Source organism: Gopherus flavomarginatus, chromosome 11, assembly GCF_025201925.1.
Source record: "Gopherus flavomarginatus isolate rGopFla2 chromosome 11, rGopFla2.mat.asm, whole genome shotgun sequence".
Taxonomy (NCBI): domain Eukaryota; kingdom Metazoa; phylum Chordata; order Testudines; family Testudinidae; genus Gopherus; species Gopherus flavomarginatus.
This window is the reverse complement of record NC_066627.1, coordinates 31,740,669-31,751,101: the sequence shown is the minus strand read 5'-3', so window position 1 is coordinate 31,751,101 and position 10,433 is coordinate 31,740,669.

The following is a 10,433-nucleotide window of genomic DNA, read 5'->3' as shown; positions in this document are numbered from 1 at the left end:
GCGTGTTCCGTACTCCGGGGAGGAAGGAAGCCGTGAGGTGAATGGAGTGGGCTACACAAAAGTCCCAGAGTCGCATCGCCTCGTGACACAGGGGAGAGGATCTGGTGCCACCTTGCTTGTTGATATAGTACATGGTCGTCGTGTTGTCGGTAAACACCGCGACACAACGACCTTGAAGCTGATGGCAGAACGTTTGACAAGCAAGGCGGACCGCTCTCAACTCCCGCATGTTGATGTGCAACCCCACCTCCTTCGGGGACCACAGGCCCTGCGTTCTCAGGGTTCCCAGGTGGGCCCCCCAGCCTAAATCTGAGGCATCTGTTGTCAGGGACACCGAGGGCTGAGGTGGGTGGAAAGGGAGCCCCGCACATAGCACGGACTGGTCTAGCCACCAGTCGAGAGAATCTAACACCCCTTGGGGGATCGTGATCAGCATGTCTAGCGGCTGTCTTGCCGGCCGGTAATGATCGATGAGCCACAACTATAACAATAACGAGAGATAACGAGAGATAACAAGGAGAGCTAGGGACGTGGAGGACAGCTATGCCGCGCTCCACAGTTCCAACGACCGACACGGCGGTAAGAAGGAACTGAGGAGCGGGTGGGCCGGCAGGGATATATATTGAGCGCCATGGCGGCGCCACTCCAGGGGGCGACCTGCCGGCCCACTGGAGTTGCTAGGGTAAAAAGTTTCCGACGAACGTGCACGCGCGGCGCGCACACCTAACTGGAATGGATGTGAGCAATCACTCGAAGAAGAACTTGCGGTGAGCTGGATGGATGTCGATGTGAAAGTACATATCCTTTATATTGACAGCTGTGAACCATGCTCCCTGGCAGGGGGAGGGATGGCCGATGTGAATGTCAGCATATGGAACCTGGCTTGCATGAGAAAGGTGTTGAGTAGGGGAGATAGAGTATATAGCCGAGTCCTTCTCCCTCTTTTGGGATAAGAAAGCCCAGCCCCATCCCCACTCCCCAAGCTCTGCAGCAGGACCAGGGGCACTGCAGTCACTGGTGGCAACAGGGGTGGCTCTAGGCATTTTGCCACCCCAAGCATGGCAGGTAGGCTGCCTTCGGTGGCTAGCCTGAGGAGGGTCCGCTGGTCCCGTGGCTTCGGCGGACCTCCCGCAGGCAAGCCACTGAAGGCAGCCTGCCTGCCGCTCTCATGGCACCGGCAGAGCACCCCCTGCGGCTTGCCGCTCCAAGCACTTGCTTGGTGTGCTGGGGCCTGGAGCCACCCCTGGTGGCAGGAATGCAGCGACCTGGCCCCAGCTACACCGCCCCTCAAGCCAGCCACCCCCACCCCCTATGGAGGCCTGGGGCCCACTCCATCCCTGCAGAGGCCTGGTGCCACCCCCACGGAGACCTGGGGCCCCTGCTTCTCCTCTGCAGAGGCCTGGGCCCGACACTCCACCTCCATGGAGGCGGGGTTGCATAGGGCCCCAGAATAGCTAGGGACGGCCCTTCACATAGGGACCATCGCTCAGAGAAGCAGCTCACTTTTCAAGTTCTCTCATTTTCCCTGCTTTGCACCCTGCCAGAAAACCACCAAACAAACAAAAAACCTTCAGAAGAACCACATTTACATCCTCTCAGTGCTTCACATGCAACCTTTCCACAGTCTGTCTCTCTTTTATTTACCTCCACCATAATCTTGACCACGTTTATGTCACAAGGCAGGGCAGTGCTATGAGCCCCATTTCACAGGCGGGGAACTGAGGCACAGAGAGGATAAGTGACTTGCCCAAGGTCACACAGAAAGCCTGTGGCAGAGCCAGGACATGAACTCAGGTCTCCCAAGTCCCAGGCTACTGCCTTACCCACAGGACAAGGGGTGCAGGAGGGGGCTCTGGGCTAGGGGGTGGAGCTGAGCATTTGAGGTGTGGGATGGGGGCTCTGGGCTGAGGCAGGGGACTGGGGTGTGAGAGAGTTTCCGGGGTGGGGCCAGAAATGAGGGGGTCAGGTTGCGGGAGGGGGCTCTAGGCTGGGGGAGTGGGTTGAGGTGTGTGGGGGGGTGAAGACTGGCTGGGGGTGTAGAGTCTAGAGTGGGGCTGGGAATGAAGGGTTTGTGGTGCAGGAGGGTGCTCTGGGCTGGGACCGATGAGTTTGGAACATGTGGGGGCGATCAGGGCTGGGGCAGGATGTTGGGGTGTGTGGGGGTGAGGGCTCCAGCTGGGGGTGCGGGCACTGGGGTGGGGTTGGAGATGAAGGGTTTGGGGTGCAGGAGGGTTCTCTCGGCTGGGATTGAGGAATCAGAAGACAGGAAGGGGATCAGGACTGGGACAGAGAGTTGGGGCATGGGAGGGGATTTGAGGTGCAGACTCTGGGCGGCACTTACCTCAGGCAGCTCCCGAACACAGCGGCACGTCCCCTCTCCGGTGCCTATGCAGAGGCACAGCCAGATAGCTCTTCTCGCTGCCCCGCAGCTCTCATTGCTGCAGTTCCTGGCCAATGGGAGCTGCAGAGCCAGCGCTTGGGGCGGGGGCAGCGTGCGGAGCCCCCAGCTGCCCCTACACAGAGGAGCCAGATGGGGGACATGGCTCTGCTTCCAGGAGCCGCACAGAGCCACGGCAGACAGGGAGCCTGTCTAGCCCCCACTGCGCCGCCGACCGGACTTTTAACGCCCGGTCAGTGGTTCTGACCAGAGCCGTCAGGGTCCCTTTTTGACTGGGCGATCCCCAAGGGGAATAGCTAGTGTTCATTAGTGCAGCGCTCCTTTGGTAGGAGACAGACAGGAGTCTGGAGACCTTTGATGAAAGGTGAATTCTACTGGGGCCACTGTTATGTGTAGAGAGACCGTCAACCGCCCCCGGGCTGGGAGGGCCAGGAATGCCCCCCACACTGTACATGGGGAGGTGTGGGATGCTGGCAGAACCCCTGCCCTGGGCTCAACTGCAGAGTGAGCACTGCCCTCTAGCCGCAAGGTGCCCTTACTACAGGTTCTCCAAGGCCATGCTATTAACGGCTGGATACCGACAGAGAGATGGAAACGGGCACTGTTGAATAATTCAGCCAGCTGGATGTGTATTACAGGTAGAGCAGGCAGAGATGCCTAATACTTTCCATGGTCAGAGGCATGCATGTGTGTATACACACAACATACATAAATACAAACCCAACACCCTACTAACATCTTCTCCCTGCAGGCCCACACCTTAGGCACGGATTCACTGCAGGCCTAAGATTAAGCCTCAACCTGGCTACTGTTAGACGGGGCTGTAAGATGCACCTGTGTTTGGGTCTTCCCAGCTGATCAAGCCCTGACCTCCTTGCTGCCTGGGCCAGGGAGCCTGGCACTCTGAGGTTCTGAATGGTTCAGCAAAAGTCTTATTAGGCACCAGAAACAGATGCTTATGGGAATAAATAACTAGCAGAAGGGACTGAGCCTGGGGAACAGAACAGCTTCTGCAGTTTGCATGGAAAACAGTCGCCTAACGCAAAGGGGGGGGGAGGGGCTGCTCTTCCTTGAGGTGCTACTGTAATAAATAATAAGCTCACTCTACAAATACTGGGACAGTTCTGGAGTGTTCCACTTCAATCACTTGTTTCAAGTTTCAGCAGCAGAGGAATGTTTCTGCTGAAAGAGAAAGATGCGGAGAAGCTGCTGGACGCTCCTCCCACACACTCTTGAGGCAGGACAAAACCTAGAATCTAAAAGTTCTTGCCAGATATAAAGATCATCACAACACACACAAAACTCCTTTGAAATGAGAGCCAAGGAAAACGTTTGGGAGATTCTTCCCTGGCCAGCTTTCAGAATAAAGTGGAAACTGCCATAGGTGGGCACTGTACCTCTCTTTTTCGCTTTGGACCTATGGTGCACCAGGGCTTCCTCGCTGTTTTATACTGACTTTGCATTTTCTGCAACTGTAATTGTATCTTGTGCAATGAATACGGCATAATGAACCCACACACCCAATCACTGTGTTCATTCTTCAGTGCCTTAGACTGGGCTTTGCTGAAATTGACCTGGTCACTAATAAAAGACATGCAGGTTGAATGGACTTTAAGAAAACAACCTATCCCCATTCCCTGGGGTGTGCTGATCAGCAGATCTAATTGTGTAGTAAAAGGAGTAGAGGTTCAATGAAAAATGAGCCTGAGCATGGCACAGCTGCAGCATAATGGCCATCCCCGGGGAAAGATGACTGCTCTTTCAGCTCAGAATGTCTAGCTTGAAAACTGTCCTTACTACACTTGCTGAAGCTTTTAGATCAGTTTCTCCAGGGAGTCTGTAACTGCACTGTGGCTCCCCACTCACTACAGTTCCCAAACAGACCAAGCTAATAAATCATCTTGAATATTTTTTGCCTGGCTCAGCCACAGCACCAGGGTGCAGTCTAGTAAGCAGAAACTGTCCAGTAAACAGGAATGGGAGAGATTTACAGTAACCCTGTGAAGAGGCAGCTTAGGGCCTCATCATGGGCAGAGCTTTCGGCAGATTTGGAAGCACAAGTATTTGTGATTTTCATGTCATCTTAGTGAGTGGCATGCAGAGAAGATATTCAGACACATGGAGTTGGGGGGGGGGAGGAAGGGGTCCTCCCGGCCCATTTTTACTGTCCCTGATTCCATTAGACTCCCTCACTCCATCTCCACCATAAGCAGGGTGGCTGGTCACTACTTTCACATCCCGTGGTGAACCATGGCCATAGTACGATCAGATGAGTCATCAACCTCAACCTGCCACTTAAACAGGACTTTCCCCACCAATTTTACAGCAGGGTTCCCCTCCTCATTCACCCTGGAACCTCCCAATTTCTGTATACAAATGGTCCTCCTGCAGGCCTTTTCTCTCTAGTATGGGTTGACGCTCAGAGAGCCTCTTTCATACAGGAAACCCCACACTTCTGGCTGCAGTGTGGCTACTTCTGGGGCAAAGGGCCTGAATCTAGGAGAAGCAGTTGGTGTACAGCATAAGCAGGGGTGCATTTTGGCCCAGGTAGCGGGCTGGGGTGAGTTAACCTCTACCTGTTCTGAAAAGCACCCCAGAGAACTGGCGCATCCACAAACAACTGACATGGAACTTAATTCATCTCTTTGGGGAAGGCAACGGGCTAAGTTAACACAGTCGCATTCAAACCCACGCTGCGCGGTAGGCTATGCTTTGGCCATGGAACAGTGCCAACACATCCTGCAGAGAATCGCTCTGAACACTTCCTTCTGTATGCACACAAGCCTTTGGTCATGGCCTGGGTTTGCATGATACACAACATATCCCCCTACCGGACAGAGTCAAAGCTGCTCTGGATGCTAGGAATGCTCACCAGTGCCCTGCACTGGATGGGGTCAGACTTAACTCTGGCGCAGCTTGAATGTACCAACGTGCTGCGATGCCCTCTGCTGGATGGAATCAGAGTTGCACAAGTATCTGTTCTTTTCATGCCATCTTAGGCCTGGCCCACACTACACTGTTAAACCGATTTTAACAGCGTTAAATAGATTTAACGCTGCACCCGTCCACACTACACTGCTCTTTATATTGATTTAAAGGGCTCTTTAAATCGATTTCTGTACTCCTACAAAACGAGAGGAGTAACGCTAAAATCGATATTACTATATCGATTTAGGGTTAGTGTGGACGCAAATCGACGTTATTGGCCTCATTCTTTTACAGTAGCTACCCACAGTGCACCGCTCCAGAAATTGACGCTAGCCTCGGACCACGGACGCACACCACCGAATTAATGTGCCTAGTGTGGACGCGCACAATCGACTTTATAATATCTGTTTTATAAAATCGGTTTAAGCTAATTCAAATTTATCCTGTAGTGTAGATGTACCCTTAGTGAGCGGCAGGCAGAGAAGACATTCAAACTCCTGATATTACTGACTGGCAGCTTCCAGAGCTTCTCCATTAACCAATGATTCTGGAGCAGAAAGAGCAGTGCACTAGTCCTCACTTCCCCTAAGGCTACAGGTACGTGAGTTAGCTGCTACATGCAGCAATAGGTTGTTGTTGCAATGTAAACATCTTTCACGCACCAGGTTCAAAACCCCCCGGGGCGCCTTACTCTTGTTTTCAAACTAATGCCTGTGTTTGAACTCAAGCACTGATCCCATTTCCAGACAGACAGCAGAACCCTCTGCTCCCTTCCAATTCCCAAAGAGCCTCTAAGGCTTTATACAAAAAGGGGCGTTTGCCTCAGTTCCAGGCAGCAGTATTGCTGCACTAGTGCAGAACCCGAGCGAAGATAAGGTAAATCATACTTGACATCAGAGCAGCTCACCTCTGCGTGGACTTGGATAAAGTGCACCAACTCACACGATGGTTACCTTGGCTACAGCTTTGCAACACAGCCAGCTGGGATTTTTGCAACTAACCTTTTTTTGGGAGGAGGGTGGGGGAAAGAAGGAGAGGGGAGCATTGTTAAAAATTACAACGTCCCAAAACTGAAACTTGTCACAGGAAAAGAGTCGGATTTGATTCATTTTCCAACATGAAAACATTTGGAAAAACAAATTTAAAAATTACCAAAATGTTTCATTTTGACGTTTTCTAAATGGAGAATTCCAGTTTTCTGCTCTGAAATGCCTTTTCATTTTGCAATTTATAGTAAAAGAAAATTAAACCTTAAAAGTGAAACAAAAATGTATTGCTGACCCACACTGAAATTTTATTTATTTATTTTTGGGTCGCAAACATTTTCCAGATTTAGATTTTCTGTCCTGATTCAGGACAGGAAAACTTTGATCTCTCAGATTCTCATAGGATGGGAAAACCATTTCTCACCCAGCTCTACGTTGTACTGGGGCATCTCCAGTGCTGGCTGGAACTGGGGCAAATCCCCCAGCATAGAGCAGGCCTAAAAAACAAGAGCTCCTCACTCCACAATCTCAAACACTGTTCTCTGCCCTTTCTCCAACAAGGAAAAGTGATAGTACATATAATGCTGAAGCAACCCAGTACATAGATTATAATCCAATTTGCGTCAAGCATCAGAACTCCTGCACACCATCTCCTTCTCCCATAGTATTTGCTTCCTAAAGAGTAGCTTTGTACTAGAAAAACATTTCAAACATGCACATGCTATATTCTATTGTATATAGGTTTATATGATATCCTTATCATACCAGGAGATCGACAAATCGATGTCTGGTAGCCTTTTCACAACATTCATTGTGGTGATCAACAACACATAGGAGCACAACCTGAAGGCTGTCGTCTTGAACTTTGGTGTAAATTCATTTATGCTGACATCATCACTTTTGCAGTACCAGGCAGAGTTCTCACCACTTTCGACAACTCTCTCTCCACCGACCTGCAGAATACTTTCACTATTGGAAGCTCCATCTCAAAGCCTCCAAATTCTTGGTAATAGCTTTTCACCTAAACAACAAAGCCACCAAGGAACCACTCAGTGTCACCTCCTGTGGTTGACAGGTCCGTAATGAGCCCTACCCAAAATACTTGGGTGTAACCCTGGACAGATGCTTGACTTTTAGAGCTCATTTGGCAAAGGCACATGAGAAGGTAAAAACAAAGAAACGTGCCCACACCTCGAGCAGGGACTCTAATACTGGTATACTCAATGGCTGAATATTGCGCACCAGTCGCTGCTGGTAGCCCACTTACCAAATTGCTAGGCGTACAGCTTATTGCTGCTATGAGACTCATAATTGGAAAATGAAAATCAAGATCTATTCAATGGTTGTCCACTCTGGCACATACACTCTGCCTAAAATTCAGAGAGAGAGAGAGACCCTCCATCCTTGTGAGTACAATCAAACCATGGCAGGCTTGTATCATAACCTTAGTCCCAGATTTGGACCTTAGCGTCCAAAATATGGGGGTTAGCATGAAAACCTCCAAGCTTAGTTACCAGCTTGGACCTGGTACTTGCTGCCACCACCCAAAAAATTAGAGTGTTTTGGGGCACTCTGGTCCCCCTGAAAAACCTTCCCTGGGGACCCCAAGACCCAAATCCCTTGAGTCTCACAACAAAGGGAAATAATCCTTTTTCCCTTCCCCCCTCCAGGTGCTCCTGGAGAGAGACACAGACACAAGCTCTGTGAATTCAAACAGAGTGACTCCCCCTCTCCGTTTCCAGTCCTGGAAACAAAAGCACTTTCCTCTTCACCCAGAGGAAATGCAAAATCAGGCTAGCAAATCCAACACACACAGATCTCCCCCTGATTTCTTCCTCCCACCAATTCCCTGGTGAGTACAGACTTAATTTCCCTGAAGTAAAGAAAAACTCCAACAGGTTTTAAAAAGAAAGCTTTATATAAAAAGAAAGCTTTATATAAAAAGAAAGAAAAAAATACATACAAATGGTCTCTCTGTATTAAGGTGACAAAATACAGGGTCAATTGCTTAGAAGAAATATGAATAAACAGCCTTATTCAAAAAGAATACAAATCAAAGCACTCCAGCACTTATATTCATGCAAATACCAAAGAAAAGAAACCATAGAACTTACTATCTGATCTCTTTGTCCTTACACTTAGAAACAGAAGATTAGAAAGTAAAACTACTTCTCCAAAGCTCAGAGACAGCAGGCAGACAGAAAAAGACTCAGACAACCAAATTCCCTCCACCCAAAGTTGAAAAAATCCGGTTTCCTGATTGGTCCTCTGGTCAGGTGCTTCAGGTGAAAGAGACATTAACCCTTAGCTATCTGTTTATGACAGCTTGAAATTACCGGTTCATAAGGACCTCCAGGATCTTCTGAAGAAATACCTGAAATCTTGCAAGCCTTTTTGGGGTTGGGCTAAAGTAGTGAAAGTGCCCACATTCAGTCCTAAGGCACCCTCAGAAGAATTCTGGGATAATCCTTGTGTCCCAAACACACCTCATGGCCGCCACCCCCCAAAACAACTTTGAGGCTTTAATCTACCCTGGAAACAGTAGTCTATTTTGAACCATTCCAGAACATCACATGGAAGATGCTGTCATCTTACACATCTGGGAGATGAGAGATGATGCACAGTGTGACCGTGGACACCAGTTGCAAATATAAATGAGGGTCTACTTCAATCATTGGCTGGTAGCACCTCAGGTTTGCACCAAGCCACTAAATAATATATGAAGGTATGCCCATCTCATAGAATTGGAAGGTCATTGAGTCCAGTCCCCTGCCTTCACAGCAGGACCAAATACTGTCTCTGACAGATTTTTGGCCCCATATCCCTAAATGGCACCCTCAAGGATTGAACTCACAATCCTGGGTTTAGTAGGCCAATGCGTGAACCACTGAGCTATCCCTCCTTGATGCAGTCATCTGAACCTGGTTATGTGGTTGCTTATCACCTCTCTTGCCATATGAAAGACTGCCCCAACACTGCAGAATCAGTGCCCCTTTCAATAACGAATTAAGCATTGTGACTTACATCCGTCATGTGGTTTTTGCTTTCGCTCATCCCAGGGGAAAAGTTGTGTGCAGTGGAGTGTTTTGTTTTGGTAGGGATTCTTTTACACACACGTACACACTGCTGTGTTAGAGAAGGCAAGATCAGAAAAGTGCACCTTGCCCTTTGGAGCAGAAGGTGAGGTTTGAGATGGCCTTCGTACCTGTGGGAAGTCTCTGCAGTCTGGGATCAGCCCCTCAGAAACTTCTGTCTCCTGCACAGGTGGCTTCATGTCAAAAGTTGTGTTGTGCCCAAGGAGAGGCTTTCTGATTGTCAAAGCATCAGTAACTCATGAGGAATTTGCAGTATTGCCAACCCTAAACGTTCAAAAATCATGAGTCAGACCCCAAAGATATTGTATGACTGGCCACAAATTATATCTTTTGTTTTTTTGTGGGTCCATCTTGATTTTTGAACTCTTCTTGCCCAGCCAGGTGGTGGGCGAGAGACGGATAGACAAGACACCTGGCCCCTGCTGCTGGAGTTCTCACTGATGCTTGAACACCAAGCTTCCAGCTTCTCCTCGTACTCCATCATCCTAATCAACTGTCTCCTTCCAGCTGCATCACTGCTCCTTCCCTAGCCCAGAAATTAATTATGCATCCCCTACATGACACATCCCCACATCAGTTCTCCCCCTGCCCCAAATCTGCTGCTTCTGCAGTGCCAGTTGCTCTCCTCTCCTCACCTTCAGACAGGAGCTGACTTACCTATTGTTCACAGGAGAGGAAAGGGGAACGGATCTGGCCTGAGTGACTGGGCTCTTTCTGCTCTCCTCTCCTCTCCTTTAGAATAGTGTCAGTGGCTCCCTCTCTCCCCACTTTCCCCACGACCTCCTCTTGGCTTTGGGTGTGGGGATCTCTGTCTTCCTGCAGCAGCTCTGAATGGCGGCTCTTCTCCAAGAGGTGGGCAAACGTGGATGACAGCCAACCAGAGGGAGTTTTTTCCCTAGGCAGGGCTGCAGTTCAAGAGAGGACTGCAGCTTCTGGCATCATAGCCAGGCTGGGACCGGTGAGAGCTGGGAACGCTGTATCGGCTTGACAGCACATGGCAGATGGAGGATGCTGGTGGGGTGCACA